This window comes from Stenella coeruleoalba, assembly GCF_951394435.1.
Source record: "Stenella coeruleoalba genome assembly, chromosome: 3".
Taxonomy (NCBI): domain Eukaryota; kingdom Metazoa; phylum Chordata; class Mammalia; order Artiodactyla; family Delphinidae; genus Stenella; species Stenella coeruleoalba.
The window spans coordinates 86,789,803-86,810,288 of NC_137148.1; the positions used below are offsets into that span (position 1 = coordinate 86,789,803).

Below are 20,486 nucleotides of genomic sequence, written 5' to 3' on the forward strand. Positions count from 1 at the left end.
TAATTTTACTTCAACCTAGAGCATTGGACTTGTTTAAACCAGAAACTCTGGCTTTTTAAATAGATGATGCACTAAATCACCGCCTCGAATGTGTGACTCAAACTGTTTTTTCAGGAACAGTGATCTTACATGCTCAACCTTATCACCAGTGGTATGTATACATGAAACATATGGCTAATGCCAAGGCCTGCATGGTAGCCATAGGAAAGGGCTTCTCTCTGATAGACTTTGGAGCCATGAAAGATGGGGTTCACATCTGATTTTCACATTACCAGCAATGTGAGAAAATTACTTAACCCTCTGAATTTCAGTTTCCTTATATATAAAACAAGATTAATAATAAAACCACCTTATAGGGTTATTGTAAGGATTAAATGTAGTAGTCAATGAAAGTATCTGACACATTGTTAATATGTTGCTGCTGTTTTTACTCTCTCAGTGTTACAGTATTAAGTAACCAGTCTTCTGTATAAGGTAAAAACCAATATGTTGTGCCAATAACTGTATTGGGAATAATTCCTAGATGGTGAAAAAAGCAAGGTGAATTACTGAACCAGAGCACTTAAAATAAAACAGCAGTAATCTGTTAAACTGAATTTTGATGACAAGAACCAACAGATTTTGCTTATTATCAAAGCAACTTCAGTAGAAAATAAACTTGGGTGTATTGTTCGTATGTAATTAGATGATCTAGAATCATAGGTATATCTTTAATTTTCACAATATTTACATAAACTTTAAAATGTTTGTTGCTTCTCTATGTTTAAATGTGAAAATCTCAGATACGAGATATAGCAACAAAAAAATTCCAGAAAAAAATATTTTCTAATCTGGTGAATATTTTTTTCCTAAATACATACACATTCTCTCTCTCTCCCTCAGTTGCTTCCTCTTAAAGATAAGCTTGTCTACATTCTCAGAAAACTGAACTAGTTTTTGAAACACAAATAATTGAGAATATGAAGAAAGTACTTAACAATTGTCCAACTCATTTTTCAAGTAGATAATCAAGAAGCATAATTTAAGCCTTGGAAAACTATTCAATTCTGTTTATTAAGTACCTGCTTCATGTAAGCATTGAAATATGGTACAGGGGCTATTAAACACATCTTCAATACACTCTCCTCAGTCTTTTGCCAGGATTATTTGATTTCAGTATTACCTAAGGAACTGGTCTCCAAACATTTTTATATAGTGCTTTTGCGAGATATGTATATTTTTATAAGCTGATTACAGATATTAATACCATATTATGTATTGATATATTTCTAAAGTAATATGAATGTGGGGTTTTTTTAAGGATGAAATTAAATAACTATGAATAGGGCTAACATTTTTCTTGCACTTCAAATGCCTCGTGTTCCCCTCCTGGCCCAGGAAGCCAGTGGCCTAGATAAGGGAAAAGGACTAACCACCTGATGTCCTTTCTGGCCCAAGAGTTCTGTTCTGTCTTTATGCTTTTAAGAGTGATTTCCACAATTGTTTTATGATGTCATCTCCCAGTGATAGAATTCAGTAGCACCAAGCATCATGGCAAACATAATGTTTTGTATTCTATCCAGATTTTATAAATCAGATGCAGCAATTTAAGCCAGTAAATGCTAGCAAATGTGGTATGTTATTACCTGACAGCAAATATAAACACATCAAAATCATAAAAATTATTCTAGCATTTCTTAAAATATTCCTATATAAATATGTTAAATAAAATCATATACAAACTGAAACCTGCTGTTAATTCCTAAATCTAAGAGTGTATTTGTCTTTTGAATTCCACTTAACCATGATCATTCCTACACTAAAGTGAATAATGTTTTAAAAAAAAGTTAGAAGGTACTGAATTACATTGAACAAATTACAGCACAGAATTACTTACAGTATCTAAACCACTATATTAAACTTCAAAATCAAGACCTTTATAATGTGAATCAGGGTTCTGTAATTTTTTCTTTTTGCTTGTTTGTATCATTCCAGCTAGCCGCAGGCTCAACCAGATAACAAGATGTTCAGTGATGTGCAGTGGTAAAGGTTTATCTTCATAAGCAAAAGGGTTTTAGTTTAAATCCCTCACTGTCTTTAAAAGAGAGCTTAAGAAATAGAGCAAAAATCTTTGGATTAAAAGTAAATTAGATTTTGTGGATTTGTATTGCCCCATATTCATATATTTAGTATATATTATCATAAGACAGAAGTGAAATTTCTCTAACTTGGAATATTCCCTATTGATTCCCAAAATAAGAACATTTCCAGTCAGTAGATTGAAACGGTTCAAAATAATTCTAGGAATCACATCTTAAGTGATTCCAACTCATTAAGATCAGAAGTGATTGTTAATCAGACAGTTAGGAGAGGGATTCCAGAGTAAATCTTTTCAGTGGTTTGATAGAAAAATTGCTGACTGATGAGAATCAAAATTATAAAATCATTGTAATTTATGAAAGGATGAAAACCAAAAGACAAAAGTAGCTATGCACTATCATAGAAAATTTTCCTTCTCAATCAGGGGACTTGAAGAAAGAGTTACAGTCCCGCAAGTGGGTGCTCCAGGAAAATTATTTTTCTTACAGACTCGACATATCTTGCAGTGGAGTCACACTGCCTTGGCAAGCAAATGGACTAGCTTTGATGGTGCTGCCAATAAAGCCACAGTCTTTTGTTGCTGCGCAAACACATTTCTCTCTTTCTTTATATGGCCTCCAGCAAACTACACATGTTACTTTTGTTTGGGTAATTTACTGTCTTGGAAAAGGAAGTATGAAACTACTTTTCAGAGAAAACCATTGAAACTCTTTGGCTGGCAGCATCAGAGTCACTAGCTTCAGAAATATCACCACAAAGCTTTCTCTGATCAAATGGAAATACTCAGAGTGGGGGAAAACCCTTCTTAAATCCAACCAGCAAAATTTCCACAAACCTTCGTTCATAAACTTGATTTTTACAAGCCATCTGTTTTCCAAATAGACCATATTCTTGGCCTTAACCATCCTTCTTCATGTTCCTTCCAACCATGTTCCCCATTATTTATCTACACGATTAATAAAGATCTCTAAAATGAGAGCACAAACTCATAGCCTCTTTAAATTGCTTTTTTCCCTTAAAGAAGATTTTTTTTAATTTAAATTTAAATATTTACACTCTCTTTCTTTGGCATTTCTTGATACTCAGTCCAACTGTTGCTTTAGTTTGTTTGATAGCTTGTTTGTTTCTTTTGATATAAACATTTTCTTCTTATTTTAGAATACGTTTTTACCTAATGAGAATCTGCTACTCACATAATCTCAAAATGATATAGTAAACTTAGCAATTTACAGGGTGTAGAAAATATTTTTCCATTGTTTCACTCAAAGGAATAATTGTGATGTGTTTTTATTTATAAAATGAATTTAATTAAAATTTTAATTTAATATGCAGTGATTTTTAAGTCTTCCTTTTAAAAATATATAATGATATTAGATTGACCCAAAGGATTTAAGAAAGAAATTTCAACTCTGGTTCTAGTGTTGACTGGAACTAAAAAACAAACTTTAAAATTATTTTCTTTTTGGATGTTCAGCATATCCAATCGTTAGAGAAATACAAATCAAAACCACAATGAGAGATCACTTCACACCCATTAAGATGGCTATTAAAAACCCAAAATAACCAACATTGGCAAGATGTTGAGAAATTGAAATCCTTCTGCATTATTGGAGGATATGTGAAATGGTGCAGCCTCTGTGGAAACCAGTGTGACAGTTCTTCAGAAAATTAAACAGTTACCAGCAGTTGATCCAGCAATTCCACTTTTAGGTATATACACAAAACTAATGAAAGCAGGGACTCAAATAGATATTTGCACCAGTGTTCATAGTAGCATTATTCGCAATAGCTCAGAGGTGGAACTAACTCTATGTCTATTGATATAGGAATGGATTTTTTAAAATGTGGTATGTGCATGCCATGGAATATTATTCAGCCTTAAAAAGCAATGAAATTCTGACATAATGCTACTATATGAATGAACCTTGAAGATATTATTTTAAGTGAAAAAAGCTAGATGCAAAAGGACAAATATGATTCCACTTATATGAGGTACCTAGAGTAGTCAAATTCTTAGAAACAGACAGTAGAATGGTGGTTACCAGGGGCTGGGAAAATTGAGCAATGGGGAATTGTTTAATGGGTATGGAGTTTCAGTTTCAGAAGATGGAAAAGTTCTGGAGAGGGATTGTAGTGATGGTTGCACAACAATGTGAATGTACCTGATGCCACTGAGCAGTATTGTTATGTATACTTTACCACAGAAAAAATTACTTTCTTTTCAAAAAATAAAAAATGTTTCTTAATGGAGATTAAGTTAAATAAAATCAAATGTTCACATTATTTTGAAATTTTTTGTCCATTTAACCCAGAAAGTTAGTTAACGTCGTGATCTAGGATGTTAAAATTCTAATTCTTTATTCTGGGCTTAAAAGCATCAGTGGATATTTGGGACCTAATAAATATGAACTTTATTCAGAGCCTCTGCCAAGAAAGCCATGTTTAAGAGTCCCTAATGAGTTAGATATTCCAGATTCAGGAAACCTGTTACCAGAACCCCCTTGAGGTTGAGGAGTGGAATTATGTCCATCAGGGATAAAAAATAATATGCTCATCTTCATGTCTAGAAAAAGTCTTGGGAATATTATTATTGGTGCCCTGAGAGTCACTTGTAGGGGTTCAGATGAGAGCTAAGCTTCTGTTATCCAATGAAGTAAACATACACCGAACTATACTTTTGTAGAAACTTCTCATGAATGTATATATAGCCTACATTGTCTAAAGTGCATTTGTGTGATTGATATGGACCACATGATTCAGACTAAAGCATTATAAATTTATTTCTCTTAATTCTTCTTTCTTTTCCTTTTCTGTCCATTGTTTGTTTTGCTTTGATTTGTTTTGCTTTAGCTGGAGAAGAAGTTAGGAAACCATGATTTAGTTAGTTTTAAATGTATTTCATAATAATAAATTCTGCCACTTCAAACCATGTTTAAAAAGTGTTTAGATGTTCAGGAGTTTTTCAGCTATTTATAATGAATTGATAGTCAAACCACAAAAATAAACAGTATCTAAGTTATTTTAAAATGACAAAATGTTCTGGGGTGTGTTTTTGTTGTGTTGTTGGTAGTTATAAGTTGCTGTTGTTACTATTGGAAAGAGATTCACTTTTACTAGCATTAAATATCTCATATTTACTATGTAAGAAAATGAAAGGGAAAATGTTACTTTTCCTCACTTCATCTGCTTAGAATGTAAGCAGCTATAAAACTGAACATTTATATTGTGTACATTCTTTCCAGAGGAAAGTATAATACAAAGTAGGTTGCTAATAATGAAGGGAAGGAACATACCATGTGGACACCATTTCTTTGCTTTTCAGCAGTGCAGACTTGCCTAGAGGAGAATGTGTGTGCGTGCACACACACACACCCTTCTTTATTATCCTCTCTTTGAACACTATGCATTTATATTAAGAAAACAATTCTTGACTCTGACAGTGTTATAAAGTTTCAGTGAATCTAGAAAGTCATTTTTTCCAGTATTTTGTTTTCACATATACATGGATGTTCATATAAATGCTCGGATAGAAACAAATTCAGTTTTATAGTTTCACATGAACTGAATTTCCAGATCATTTTATATTTATCTGAATAGTGTATTTTTAACATTTATTCTCTTTTTGACTGTGTAATAACAATGTGAGTTTAGGTTTCCTGATAACTAGGAACAAGAATGCTATAATTTTTATGTTGACTTGTTATTTTTCAAAGGCTGTCTCTTCTACAGTTTAGCCTGTAGGCACAATGTCATCAGAGCCATTCCAGGCAGATGTCTCTTTATTCCACTTGTAACCTTGCAAATGATCCTGTTTCTTTGGCCTGCAAAAGGCATTCTGATGTCTCTTAGGTTAAAACACTCTCTTCAGGGAACTATTCTCACAGCTTGTTCTTGGGGAACCCCTCCCAAGGATAGGACTGTTTCAAACGTGTTGCCCTCTTACTAACTTCAGGCCATCCCATTAGCCACTACTTCAACTAGTTTCTGCTTTCTCTAGTATAGATTATTCTAGGCTTTTGTTTGGCCAGGAGGCAGGGGAAGAATCAGTTGTTTTGAAGGTCTCCTATGTGGCCAGGCATGGTCCTTAGTTCAGGTGATTTTTCACTCTCAATGTCAATTTACTCATTGTATTTTCTGTTGCTACCACTCCTGTTGGGTATCCAGGCTTTCTGTGGATTCATTATCATGTTTTTGTCTTCTATCATTTTAGCAGGATTTAGGAAAAGAAGAGAGAAGATATTAAGCCATTTTAAATAAGAGTTTGTATCTGTCAGGATCCAGGCAAGGAAGAGATGGTACAATCAACAGGCTTGTTGAGGAAGGTTATTGACAAGCGTAAACATGCACAGTGAGGTATGATTAAACATGCCGGGGTTGCAAGAGTAGGAGTGGTCACCTCCTAGGTCTAAAGGGGAAAATGAGAGAGTCATGAACCATGAAAGTAGCTACAGCTCCTTTTGCAGAGGAACACAGCCAATCAGCAGTATTCCAACAGGGAGGAAGCAGAGAAATAAATACCCTGACATCATTTCCCTGACCCTGTCCAGTCGCCAGTGGGTGGCTCCCCTTAGGCAAGTCTGCCTAGAAGCCTGAGGGCATGGGAGCCAGTTTGTGCCATTCATGGAGGTCAGCCTCCTGGGGCACAGAGAAGACAGAAAAGGGGGAAGCAGCGCAGAGAGTGGTTCTTGAAGGACAAATATGAATTATCCAGTCTTTGGAGCTTCTCTCTTATCCTCCAAATCCATTTTTAATAATATTTTTATTAATGAGTATGTTTGTGAGTATGTGTGTGTATATACTGTGTATGTGTAAAAACAGAAATATTGAGATAGAGGCACAGAACAAACATGTATAACAATGCATATAAAACCCTTGGTATGTACCAGGTACTGTTTGAAGCACTATAAATGTATCAAATCATTTATTCTTCAGAGTAATTCCATGAGGTAGTTACTGTTATAATTCCCATTTTCAGATGAGGAAACTGACGTACAGAAAATTTAAGGAACTTGCTCTGTCAAACAGGTAGTAAGTGGAAAAGCTGGGACTTGCCACATATTGGGAGCAATCAGTAGAACCAGATAGTTGTGTGTATGTATGTGTCTGGCACGTGCATTTCATCAGAGAAAATGTCATGTACATTTTCTTTCTCTTTTTGTTAGAAACTCAAATGTTAATTCCAAACACTCATGCCTCACCTGCCATGTTTCACTCATTTACATTATTTGTCTGTCCTCTGAAGGAATGTGAATTTGGGACTTAGAAAACTGCCTGATCTGTCGGAAAGGGTGGACTGAATAAATGTCATATGTATTGTTTCTCCCTTGCTAAGTCTTTTGCTAGGTATAACTTGGCAGGGGTTATAGATTCTCCTCCATCAGCAAGTACCTCAAGTGCAACGATTCTTTGTAGTCAATTTTGAACAAGATATGTCCCTTAGAAGATAGCTTCTCATACTCTCTAGATTCCTGAAATCAGGTCTCTTACTTTTTCAGTCAATTCAAGGGCAACTCAAGACAACTTGCAGTTGCGTCGTCTTAGGTACTTTTTCCCATACCAAAAAGCTCCTTCTTCTGAAGAAGCCAACTGGATAGCAGGCACCTGTGTAGAAGAAGCAGAATCTATAAACTAGTCCCACAATGTACAAAAAATTGAGGTTCTCTTCATATGTTTCTAAAAACAATAAAGCAATTGCTCTTTTAAGCATACGCAGTTTATAGATCTGAATTTAGCCAAAAGGAAAAGAATTAGAAAGTGTCTTAACCAAATTGACTCTTCTATCAATTCCTGAAGGATCTGCAAAGCAACATATAATTTTAACTTTATATTAGGTGTATGGATAGCTTTATATTCCCATGATATACTTAAGCCAAAGAAATAAAATACTCTCCTATCGTTCAATCCAGTTTGGGCCCATTCCTTCCCTTAATTTTGTGTGGTATATTTTGTTTAGCCTTTAATATGGACTGTGGGGAGCTAAGCAGTGGGTGATGCTTGGTTTTATTCTGTATACAGACAGTATTATTGGGCATTACTAAAAAATGTTTTATTATTTTCACATGGAATAGTAAAAAAAATCCTTCAAAATTAAATCAAACACAAGGCAGAACTGAACATAACAAATAATTCAGTTTTTCTTGGGAAATTCCCACTGAAAAATAACTAATGTCAAGATTGTCATCTGTCTCAGCCATGATGCAAAGCAACCACCATGAAACTAGGTTGGTTATATGGTAAAGAAATTGAGATAATTGCTGAGGAACGTAAGGCAATAATATTAGAATCATAGATCTTTATGATTAATACTATGAAACTCTTTGCCTAACTCTGGCTTTTCGTGTTATGACTGTTGAAAAATTTTAGATGTGTTCTTAAACTTATCAAAAAGGAAACTTTTACCAACATACAATCAAAATTTTAAATATCCACCTGTTCTGGTTTAAACTATGTATTCTCTTCCATTATAGCCTATCATTACAGATGCTGATAGCACAATCATCAGAAAACTATCTCCCACAGGGCTCCTACAAATGTACATAGGAAATCAATTTCTATATTCACGGGAGAGGAAAACACAGAATTCCCAACTAGGAAACTTTCCTGCTGTGGCTTTACCTCATACTTCTCAAGAGCTGTGTAAATATTAAAAGGATAAATTTATTTTATAAACAAGCTAAACATCAACCCAGTGAGACATATGCACCTCAAGGTAATAAGGAAATAAGTTTGGATCCCTTTGAGGGGAAATTAAAAACAGAATGAAGTAATAAAAAACTTACACATTTGGGAAAAACGTTTTTATGGGATTAAGGTTGGAAGTTACAATGATAGTATTTGATTGGAGGAGGAGAACAGAAATAAATGTAGCAAGACTTAGTTCTCTTCTTTTTTTTTTTTAATGCTGAGGGATGTGGTTTTAACCCATGATTCCTTTGTTTGTGCACCCGTCTCTGTAACATTGTGCCTCGAGGGTAATTGCAAAGGCACAGATATTGATTTGCTCCCTCTAAAAGAAAGGATGATGTTCTTTCTTACATTTAGCCAAAAAGAGAAGGGAGATTATTGTAAATGTATTCTATTCTGCTTTAACATTTTTTAATTAAGCTACTTTTCCTTTTATGGTTATAGTACTTAGGTTAATCAAGACCGAAACAGCTGCAGCAAAGGATCTATGAATTCTTTATTCTAACATAGAAAAAATAAGCCTCCAAAAATAGGAGACTACATAACATATTGTTTTACAAAAAAAGCCTTTGATAATTACTCCCAATAGTTAAACATTTCTTTCAAGCTTTTACTCTACTAATCTTGATGTCATATTTCTACTTTTAATAATAATTTCGGTTACTCATTTGCAAGTGTATCTCCTCAGATTCAGATAATTCTTCATCCCTATTTGACTTATTACTGTCTGCTTCTTCTGCTGAAAATAGACCATGTTTAATGACAATATTATGTAAAATACCACTTGGCATGAATTTTTTGTCTGCTTTATAAGGGTAGAGAAATAATGTTTCTCCAGATTTGCCTAGACATTAAAACCTCAATTTTAGGATAATATCCAGAGTTACCTCAATAACCATTCTGGTAAAAAATAAATTGATGTTTTTTATTATTTTTCAGTGGCAGAGATATTCAAAGTCAAACCAAAAAAATGGCAGCTAACCTGAAAACAATCTGAAGCCTGTAATTGTGTTTTAAGAAAAAAATGAAAGTTATAAATAGACAGCATTTTATAGAATTACTCAAAAGCCAAATTCTCTCAATTTATAAAAAGCCATGCATTTCTGAAGCAGATTGTCTTAAGATGAATGAATCATGACATGATCCTGGGTACTTAGCTATGACATCTGTTAGGTGGTAAATTGCATCGCATTCCACATGCACAATGAAGGAAAGAACAGTTTTTAGTTCCTAGAGTGTTTCTTATGTGAAGATATACAAATAGAGGCAGCAAAACTCAGGCCAGCTGGAAGAGATGTGATGCTGGAGACTGCCTATGACTTGCCGGTAGTGATAGGTGTCTCTTTTAAAAATGCATAACCTGATGAGGTCTCCAGGGAAATGTACTTATAAGCTGCTCAGTTATTCCAGATGATGGCAAACCAAATGCGTCTTGTGGGACTTCCACTGTTACCTTGAAGAATCAGTGTCAAAAGTTAGAACACCCATGTGAGAAATATTACCTTGTTAATGCATTAGATAGTTTTTTATTCTTCACAATGACACATGTAGAAAACATTCAAGAGGTTAGTATAAAAATAACAAATATACACCTGAATATAAGAATAAATTAACATAGCAAACTACTTTGAAGGTTAAAGACTACTAGCTCTGTAGTTTGTAGATGAGCAAGTACGGTGTTTCCTAATTAGTTTAATTAGATAACAACTGAGAGAGCTGATGTTGGGTCAGGAAATAACCCACTACATTCTAACATTTAACAGGCTCAAATATAATTTTTAAATTTACTAAAAGGAGTGTGTAACATGCCTTTCATTTAATATATATGTGTACAAATATGGGTATTTGTGTCCTATATGCATACATATAATGTACATGCACATTTACACTAAGTTATTGATTAATCTCTATTTTTACTCACAATTCAGGTGTGACACAGTCTATTAAAAATGCTAAGACTTTGACCTTGGAGCTGGGTGAGGAAAAGCCCTGTCTTTGGAATGCACATCTACTCCTACTTTGAGTTGCCCTAAAGGGAAACTTTACTGTCAGTCACGCCATCATTCATGTTCCTGAGTTTTAATTCTAACTCAGTGGTCATAAGATAGAACAAATCTAAAGACTTCAGTGTATCATGGTAATTTGAAAAATTTAAAAGATGTGGAAATCACTTAGTGGGAATTTTGAGTATCAATTTTCAACTACTCTACCATGCGCAACTTATTCAGAGCCTCAGTTTTCTTTCTCTGTTCCCTTTGCTGGGGCACAGTACTTAAATGTTTGGTCTGCAAGCCCTGGTGATAGATTCTCTGCAAATTCAAAGCACTGAGCAAGATTTACACTCTTGGAAACCTCAGAATGAATGTGCTTGCACAGGTTCATGGAGGGGTGTGGGGAGTCACTGCCTGTTGCTAAAGTTGGCACTTAACCACAATACGGGTACAACACAGAGTTTATCTTTCTCAAATAGGATGGAGGGGAGTGTTTTGAAGACTGGGAAACTCTGAAAAATCCTTTAGGAGGCAAAATTAATGACGCAGAGACTGCTGCTTTCGGGTATGTAATTCCTCACTCAAGTAAGGCTTGGATTCGTATCATTTGGAATTTAAGAAAAAGCCTCAAAATCCAGAAGTTAAAATTTATTTATTTCTCTGAAGTCAAAAAAAGAAACATCAGAATGAATTTTTACAATGCAGAACAAAAATATTTTTCATTTCATGCAATTACAGTTTCACCATAAATTTGTATGTTCCAACTGAAGAGCATTTCAACTATATATAGAAGTATGTATTTAGAAAGTAACCACGTAAACATCCACCAACCAAACATAACCACTATAAATATTTTGGTGTATTTCCTTTTATTTTTTAAATCTCTCAGTGAGTGTTTCTTCCTAAAGGTCTAATCATAATGTTTATTGGATTTTGTGTCTTTTTTTCACTTATTACATACTAGTCATGTCCTTATTATTGTTTCCCTTAAGCAATACTAAATTCTGCATGATAGTCCATCATATGTGTATTCATAGGTATCTATTTCCTTATCATTGAATATTTAGGTAGAATAAAAATTTTTTGTTTCATAAATACTGCTGATGTTAATAATTTTAATGATTAAATTTTATTTTATATATACGTTATTTTCTCAGCAGAGAGAAAATATATGTGGATCAAAAGATAATAACAACTATAAGTGTGGTCACTAGTACTATATTGCTTTCTAAAATTGATACTAACAATTTATTAAAATGTCCAATTCACTTCACTCTTGCCAGCCACATGGTTTTCTCAGTATCTTTTTAAGTGTTTTATAATTCATAGATTAAATGTAGTATATCATTTTAATTTGTGTTTATTTGGTTTCTAGTGAAATTGAACATTATTATTCCAGATACGTGTTTATGGTTCTTATTTCTCTTTAACACGGTTTTTCATGCATTGGCCCATTTTCTTAAACCTTAATGTTGGTTTGTTTAGTTTAATAGTATAATTTTTTATATAATCTATATGATTTGATATTTTTTATACCAGTATTAACCTTTACTTTTTACATTTTCTCATATACTTTTCTAAAGTATTGAATGTTTTAATTTGGCTATTTTAGGCAAAAATATTCATTTTTACTAAAATGAATCAGTTTTTTCTACCTTTACTAAAATTTATTGGGTTTTTTTTCTATCTTTTGGGGGTTTTGAAAGTTCTTTCCTCTTAAGATTATAGTTAAATATTCATTCCTAGATTGCTTGGTTTTGTTGCTGCTATTGCTGTGGTGGTGATAGTGGTGGTAGATGTTCAGCCTTTTGATGATATAATCTTTAGTATTTAGCACTCCCATTCATTTGAAGTTGTTTTAGGTGATAAAGTGTGAATATATGAATTTACTTTTGTCCAAATAGCTAATCAGTTATCACTAGTACATCCTGCATTTAAATTCTGACTGCTTACTTGGGAGCTTGGCTTATATTTATCACAGTAGCATTTTTTAGAATAAAAAGGTTACCACATCAAAAGTAAAAAACTCTTCTATGGTTTGGACAGTTATGGAACCAGAAGTCATAATCACACAGGTATTCCAGGGTCTTGTGACTATGGAAGAACTCCCTGTCCTCCTAGCATCAGTCAAAACTTTATTCCCTGTGTCAGTTACTATTTTGACTTTACACAAATGAATCACTTGACACAATAATCACTCAACTTATGAATAACCTTTTTAAAAAACCTCATAAACTATTAGAGGGCTACCTTGCTGTAAAGCATTTTGACAATGTCTATCAAACTTTAAAATGCATATATTTTTATCCAGAAACTCATCTATTGGGATATGTCCTTCAGATAGACATCTCTAAGTGTGCACTGATGTAGAGACAAGGATGTGCCCTGGAACACTGTAAGCAATGGCAATAATCTAAATAGAAACAAACTGAATGTCAGTCAGTGGGGAACTATTGAATTTTGCAACAGTTCAACGCTATGCAGCTACTAGAAGAGAATAAGGTGGAGCAGGATATGATGACATAGAAAAGTCTTCAAGGAGTATTACTAAGTTGAAAATACAAACAGCGAAAGATTGGGAGTATTCCCTTTTATGTACATTGTGAGATATATGTTCATGTGTGTATCTATGTATAGATATATTTAGAAATGGAAATGGATATAAAATAGATATGGATGTAGATATAGATATACAGATAGATATAGAGCTACGGATAACAACATGGATATGACTGTAGATATAGACGTACATATAAATATAGAGATGGAGATAGAGACAGAGATTCTCCTCATTTTCCAGAATTCAGCATGCTCCAGTACTCAGACATTTGACTTCTTAGCATCTCTTCTCTTCTCTAGTTATTGTCTCACCCTTAGTGATCTCTTCCAGACTCAACTTTAAATACAACCTATATGCCGACAGTGGCAAAATTTATGTCTCAAGCTGGTCTTCTATCCTGAGCCCTGTTCAGTCATTTATTCAAGAAATAATTGCATCAAGGCAATGGAAATCCCACAGTAAATAAGATAACTATCCACACTTTTATGAAGCTGAACTTCACATGTCCATTTAATAACTATTACAAAATTAAAACGTCCAACACTGAACTCCGGATTTTTCTCACCCCAACCTCTCCTCCCCCATATTTCCCCATTTCGTTAGGTAGAAATATCATTTTTCCAGTTGCTCAAGCAAATACTCTTTTGTATTGATTCTTTTTCTCTTACCCCATGTCTTACACTATATAGAACTATTATTACAAAGACATGAATATATTTGCCGTCACATGTATGTTGAGATTATTTACATTATTTTCAATTCTAAAATATTAGTGATGTTTAATGAGCAGGATTATTAATCACACATGGAAAGATCTCTGACCAATAAATACATAGTTTTATGGGTACATAATTTTCATCCACATCTAATAGTTTGGTACATAAAGCATTGTTAAACTAGAGTTGGTACTAATAATTGTACATGTCATGCAAATCTGGGGATGCTTTTTTGAAGAATGGGAGTAATCTCTTGGTAGTATGCGCATGTTTTGTTATTTATAGTAACAAACCCTGTTTCCTTATTCTTATATATAAAGGAAAAATATTAAAGGGATAAAAGTTTATCTACTATTGAGTCTAATTCCCATAAGGTCTAATATTCATCAGTTTTCTAAACCAGACCCTCTGGAAATCATATTAACTTTTCCAGAATAGAAGCAATGAATAAAACTAAGCATGAAGACATAAAGAAAAATCTGATTAAAAGGTCATCAGAACACTCAGGTGGTTGATCAATTTGTCTTAGTCCCAAAAGGATTGAATTGAAAACCCATCAGGAGTGTTCTCTGCTCTCACTCCTCCTCCCACCCTCCTCCCACCCTCCCCCCACCCCCACTCGCGTGCACTTTCCCTCCCCTCTCTCTCTCTCTCACACACACACCTATACATATGTATTTCCTTTATGTTCAAAAGATAAGAGCATATGAACTTCTTTAAAAATTTCATCACTTTCACATAAAGACTTACGGAACAGAAATATATCACTAATAATTTAAATCCCACCAATACCAGTCAAAATATGAATCAGCTAATTTGGACCATTTAAACCATAAAGAGCAACATGGTCACAGGCAAGTAATTACATAGACAGCTGAAGTAGGAAGTTACAAGTGAGGAGGCTAGAAGAAGCATTTCCAGAATTCGCTGACATGAAGCTTCCAAAAACACCAAGTAGCCAGCTGAGGAACCCAACAGCTCCACACCTATTAGCTATTTTCATGTAAATTATGAATCCAGCAAGCAAGTCAAAAGTAGTGACAAACACTTAAGCTCGAGTTATAGTCACTATTCAAAGGCTTGCCTTCACCTGTGCTCAGTGGGAACTGTGCTTTATTCTTTTATTGGTCTTTACTTTCAAGTGAACAGAACACAGTTAACCAAGAAGAAGTGCAATTAACCAAAGAAAGCCGTCAAACAATAAGTTATTCAGAAAAATGCCATGCCAATGTATTTCATTCTTGGCTCCCTCTACAGTAGACTTTATACCCTTTTTATTAAGAAGAATAAGGATATATGACATTCCACTCTCCTCCTTTCCACACTCCTGCCTGTCCTCATGCCTCTCTGAATCCTCCTTCAATTTTCTTTGCTGATTTCTGTCCCTCTGATAACCAAGTAAGGGTGAATAAAACTTGAGTATCCCTTGTTGGTCTTCTGTCTTCCTCCTCTCCTCTTTCCTATGGCAAATATCAGCACTTCACTTGTTTCAGCTTTCGTCTCTAAAAATCACTTGCATATCTGTATCTAAATGTAGTCTTCCATAAGAACTGCCATTCACAAGTCACAATTCAGCCAACATAGGTCCCAGGTATCTCAAACTTAACATGTCAAATATTTAACTCACTTTTTAACAACCCTGTTGCTCTCGTGTCTTCCAGTCTTGGTTAAAGCTCCCACATAGTCCTCTAGATTCTTCAGGGTCACAATCACAAATCTGCCTTCTACTTATCTTGCCCCTCATACTAAGTTAGTCACCAAATATTGTCACTCTGACTCTAATATCCACATTAGTTCTTAACTCCCTGCTGTTACCTGCATTACCTCTCAGCCAGAATATAAAGATCATTATAATCATCCAAATTCTGTCCACCACATGGGGATTTGAGGCTGAAGAACAAGTGACAGGCAAGGGGTGCTTCATGGTGGGTAGCCTTCTAAGAGAGGAAAAGTTCAGAGTCTTCTGGGGAAAAGAATTATCCATAGCCCTTGAAATTGGGATACAGACAATCTAAAGGCAAGAAGCAGAAACTAAGAATTTAAATTTGGGTTGCACAGATATAGAATGAGCAAAGAGATCCTAAGCAAATGCACTGAACAGCCTAGGGGCACCCATGGCCTGCTTTTGTCAGTCGTTCAGTGAACTTGTGTGCACAGCTAGCTAACCACAGCCAGGAAGGACACCACTAAGAAATTTCACTGTCACTGTGCTCATTCCCTCTCCTCAAAGCCCTTCTTCTTAGTTCTGCTGACATCGTCTTCTCGAAACCCAACTGTGATCCTGCCATTCCTCTTCCTGATGGGTCCCCTGTGCATGCAGAATAAAATCTGACCTGCTCCTCCTAGCATTCTTCTCAAATCAGCCTCTATGGGTCTCTTCAGTAATCTCCCATCTCTGTGAATGCCTACATGATGATGAGACACACTGGGAAATGTGGTAACAGGTAAAAGGGTGTTTGCATGTAAATGGTGGAGCAAGGTCTTCCATGCTTTTTAAACACACCATCAAAATTAGAAAGCTGCTTCATAGGATGAAATGTATGAGTACTAAAATCCTGTCATTTCAGTTACTAGTTTTTAGCTAAAACATGATTGAGAAAGGCCCTAGATAACCCCATCTCCCAGGCCTTCAGAAAACAGTTATGTTTCCTGCTCACTAGTGTGACATTTGTACAAAATGGAATGTGTTGGAATCGAAATCTGGTCTTTAGTCATCATCTGTTTGATGTAAAACTTACCTTTCACCCAAGTATTCAAGCTTACTTCTTAATCTCCATCACTTTAAAAATACCAGATAATATCTTTTCCATCAGTAGCATTCATTTTATCTATATTCTTATCACAGTTCCCCTGAGATGTCTCAAGTTTCTTTTATTAAGACCCCAGGCCTTTCTGTAATATGTAATAAGGGTATATTTACATCACACTCCCACTGAACAAATCAGTACAACATAAGTATATTATTCCAAAAACTTTCTCAGAGTCTGGCTCCTTGGCTAAAAACCATGTGTATCACAGTTTTTACAAAAACACATACCACTTCCTCAATAGGATAGGGTGGCTCCATCTGTGTGGTTCTATTCAACTATTGTACAGCCTACAAACACATATTTGTGAATCATTTGTCCAACAGACCTTACTGGATCCTTAACACCTGCTGTGTAAAACATATCTTCAGGCATATGATGAAAATATTTCAAAACTCATGAGAAACCAAAACAAAGCAGGTCTTTTTAAGTTTGACATAGCAAAAAAATAGAGTTAAAACGTATTCCCGAGCCGGACTTGAAAATATGCAAATACCACTTTCAAAAGATAATAGTGAAGAGACTCTAAGAAGATTCAGAGAAGCGACTATTAGTGATAGGCAGGCCTCAAAGGATCACAGGGGTCTGTCTGCTTCGGAATAACCAGCCGTTCAAGCTTCCTCTTTCTTCTGGCATCTGCCTTCTCATTAATTTTTAAACCTATGCTTGTACTTTCAAGGCAGCCCTGCCTCTTTTGTCTTTCGCCTTTGCTCTCCCTTCAATGTACTGTTTATTCTAAAAAGAATGCAGACTGTACATAATATTCAAGAGTAGTGCTTATACTAATAATGTTAAAATCATAATTTCACACTATTTTTATTATGAGTAGATTGCTGGTCCAAACAGCATCTACCCATACAGCCATCTTGTGACCTGAGTTGGTTCCCTCACATCTCCTGCTTTTCTCACTATAGCATTACCTACTCAATGCGGAAAAAGGTAGTCATTTCACAGACAGCTATCTGACTGATTTGTAGATAGAGTACTAAACAACTGGGTGGCTTACTATTTCCCCCTGCATTTTTCCCTGCATTGATCAAATAATCCTGAATCACTGTGCCACAGCCCTTCTTTCTCACCTATTGACTTCGTGCTCATTTTCTTCTCTACAGACTCTGTTTTATTTCCTCTTTATCTGACCCAGCCTCGTTTTCACTTTATCATAGGTAGCAAGTCAATTTCCAGTCACAGGGTTATCAGTAAAGATTATCAGGGTGGACATCTGTCCAAAAAAACCCAGAAAGCACTGAATGGCGAGATGTATGGGAACAGATCACCACACACACACACACACACACACGCACGCATGCACGCACGTACGTACGTACGTACGTACATGCACTACTATCCAAACAAAACTGTCAGCTCTCACTCTGGGCCCCTGCTAGCTATTTCACTTTGAATACCAGTGGCCTCCAGGTTAAAGGGTGTAAGAATAAGAACAGGGAAAAGTAATAAATAAGTTCTTCTGACCACAGAGATTTTATCACCAACAATGGTGTGACCACTAAGTACACAGAATAATAAAAGCTTAATTCTCCTTACTCTCTACAGAGAAGACACTTAAAAACATTTTAAACCTCTGGAATACTGTATTCTTTTAAGGAAAGAAAAGACTTAACTCACCCTTGTTAGCTGAGATTTAAACTAGTTTGATAGTGCTAAAATTCTGTAAAAGAGTTTACAGTGAGTGTTTGAAATGGAGACAGAGTAACATGATATTCCAGTTTTAAAAATTGTAAATGTTTGTATATAGCCCAGGACTACCTCTCTACAATGATAAAAGTCTAGTGGTAATTGAAATGAGGGATAAAATTACTATTTCCTATACTTGGAAGTAACATTAATATTTTTATGAATTTTCTAGAAGAGGCATAACAGAATGAAATTCTCAAGTTTAAAAATGAAATGGCTCTTGTGAAAGTAAAATGGAGAAACCGTGCAAATGTAGATACTCTTATGCACTGATCTTCATCTAGGGTAATTTTGACCCCACAAGAGATGTTTAGCCATGTCTTGAGACAGTTTTGGTCATCACAACTTGGGCATGCTTCTGGCATCTAGCGGGTAGAGGTAGAATGCTGCTACACATCCTACCATACACAAGCCCCTTTCTCTGCAACCAAAAATTACCTGGCCCCAAATGTCAGTAGTGCCCAAAATAAGGAAATGCTCCACTGAGGGAACGCTCAAGGCCCAAGGAACCACCTGCACTTCAAAATGAACAAAGGTAAAATTAGAATCCCCTGGGAGCCATCTGAAATTGTCAGTTTAATGAGATCAAGCTGGCTTAATCTGGACAGCAAAGAGTAGGAAGGGATATTTCTTTCTTTTTTTTTTTTAAATTAATTCATTTATTTATTTATATTTTTGGCTGTGTAGGGTCTTCCTTTCTGTGCGAGGGCTTTCTCTAGTTGCGGTGAGTGGGGGCCACTCTCCATCGCCGTGCACGGGCCTCTCACTGTCGTGGCCTCTCTTGTTGCGGAGCACAGGCTCCAGACACACAGGCTCAGTAGTTGTGGCTCCCGGGCCCAGTCGCTCCGTGGCATGTGGGATCTTCCCAGACCAGGGCTCGAACCCGTGTCCCCTGCATTGGCAGGCAGATTCTCAACCACTGCGCCACCAGGGAAGCCCAGGAAGGGATATTTCTGAGGTTAATAGCATGCTTAAGGAAAACAGGGGTGAGTGCTTATTTATTCATCAAATGTTACTGTAAAGAATTAAGATAAACCCTTGGAGCTTGAAAGTGATAAATTTAGGGGAAAATAGCCTGCACAAATTTTATAAACTTAGCAAATTTTTGAAATTTGTTACTCTTGAGAGGAAGTTTCGATTTTAAAAATCAGTAGCTTTCAAAGATTTTTTACAAATGTATGGAAGAGAAATTCATAGCAGGATCCTGAAGGAAACCAAGCGGTTTAGGAGTTGGATTGGGCAGAGTTGTGCTGGATCTTACTGTCTGAGACAAAAAGGTGTCTATGGAAGATGCCAGGTAGTTCACAGAAATGTTGAAAAGGATGAAGAACCAGGCTAAAGACTTTTTTTTGGAAATAGCCCAAAATCCTGCTTAAAAACTGCTTGGATAAGGATTCTAGCCAAACACCAATCAGCTCAGCTGCCACTTTTATTCCAGGAACACTGCTGTTGTGGCCACTCACTACATCAGTCATGATGCAAAGGCTCTTTCCCATCCACACTACTTGCCCATCACAGGTCACAGGCAGCTCTGCTCTGCCTTGTCCCCACTCCGGGACCCAGGCTGATAGAAGCCAATATCTGGAGTTTTGCTGTTCACTGTGGCAGAGGGAAAGAGCTCCAGAGAGTCTCCTGCCAGCTATTAAACACCTGAGCCAGAAGTGACACTATCGTTTCTGCTCATGTCATGGGTCAAGACCAGTCACCTATCTCTACGCAATGACGAAGAAGCCAGCAAGAGAGATTCTACTATGTATCCCAAAGGGGAAGCAATAATGACCACAGCAAGCACCTCTAATACCACCCTGATACCACTTTACCCCTGGAACTCCATTCGGCCTAACACCACTACTGTCACCACCAATGAGAAACAACAAGATCTCAGTCCATCTTTACCTGTGATGTTGCCTCCTGTGTCCAAGTCTGACATAGGTGAGTCTGCTTAACAGGGCTC

At 35.8% G+C, this 20,486-nt stretch overlaps 1 long non-coding RNA gene across 6 annotated transcripts in view; it reads left to right on the forward strand.

Moving 5' to 3' along the window:
- The window catches only part of LOC307184308, a 224,182-nt gene that overhangs the window by 41,125 nt on the left and 162,571 nt on the right, over nucleotides 1-20,486 (forward strand). For 5 of the 6 annotated variants that reach the window (XR_013827693.1, XR_013827694.1, XR_013827695.1 and 2 more), the window contains exon 4: nucleotides 11,234-11,319. This is a non-coding gene — a long non-coding RNA (uncharacterized lncRNA). Of the gene's footprint in view, nucleotides 1-11,233; nucleotides 11,320-16,260; nucleotides 16,546-20,486 lie in introns of those variants that run through there. The other variant, XR_013827698.1, reaches the window with a different exon arrangement.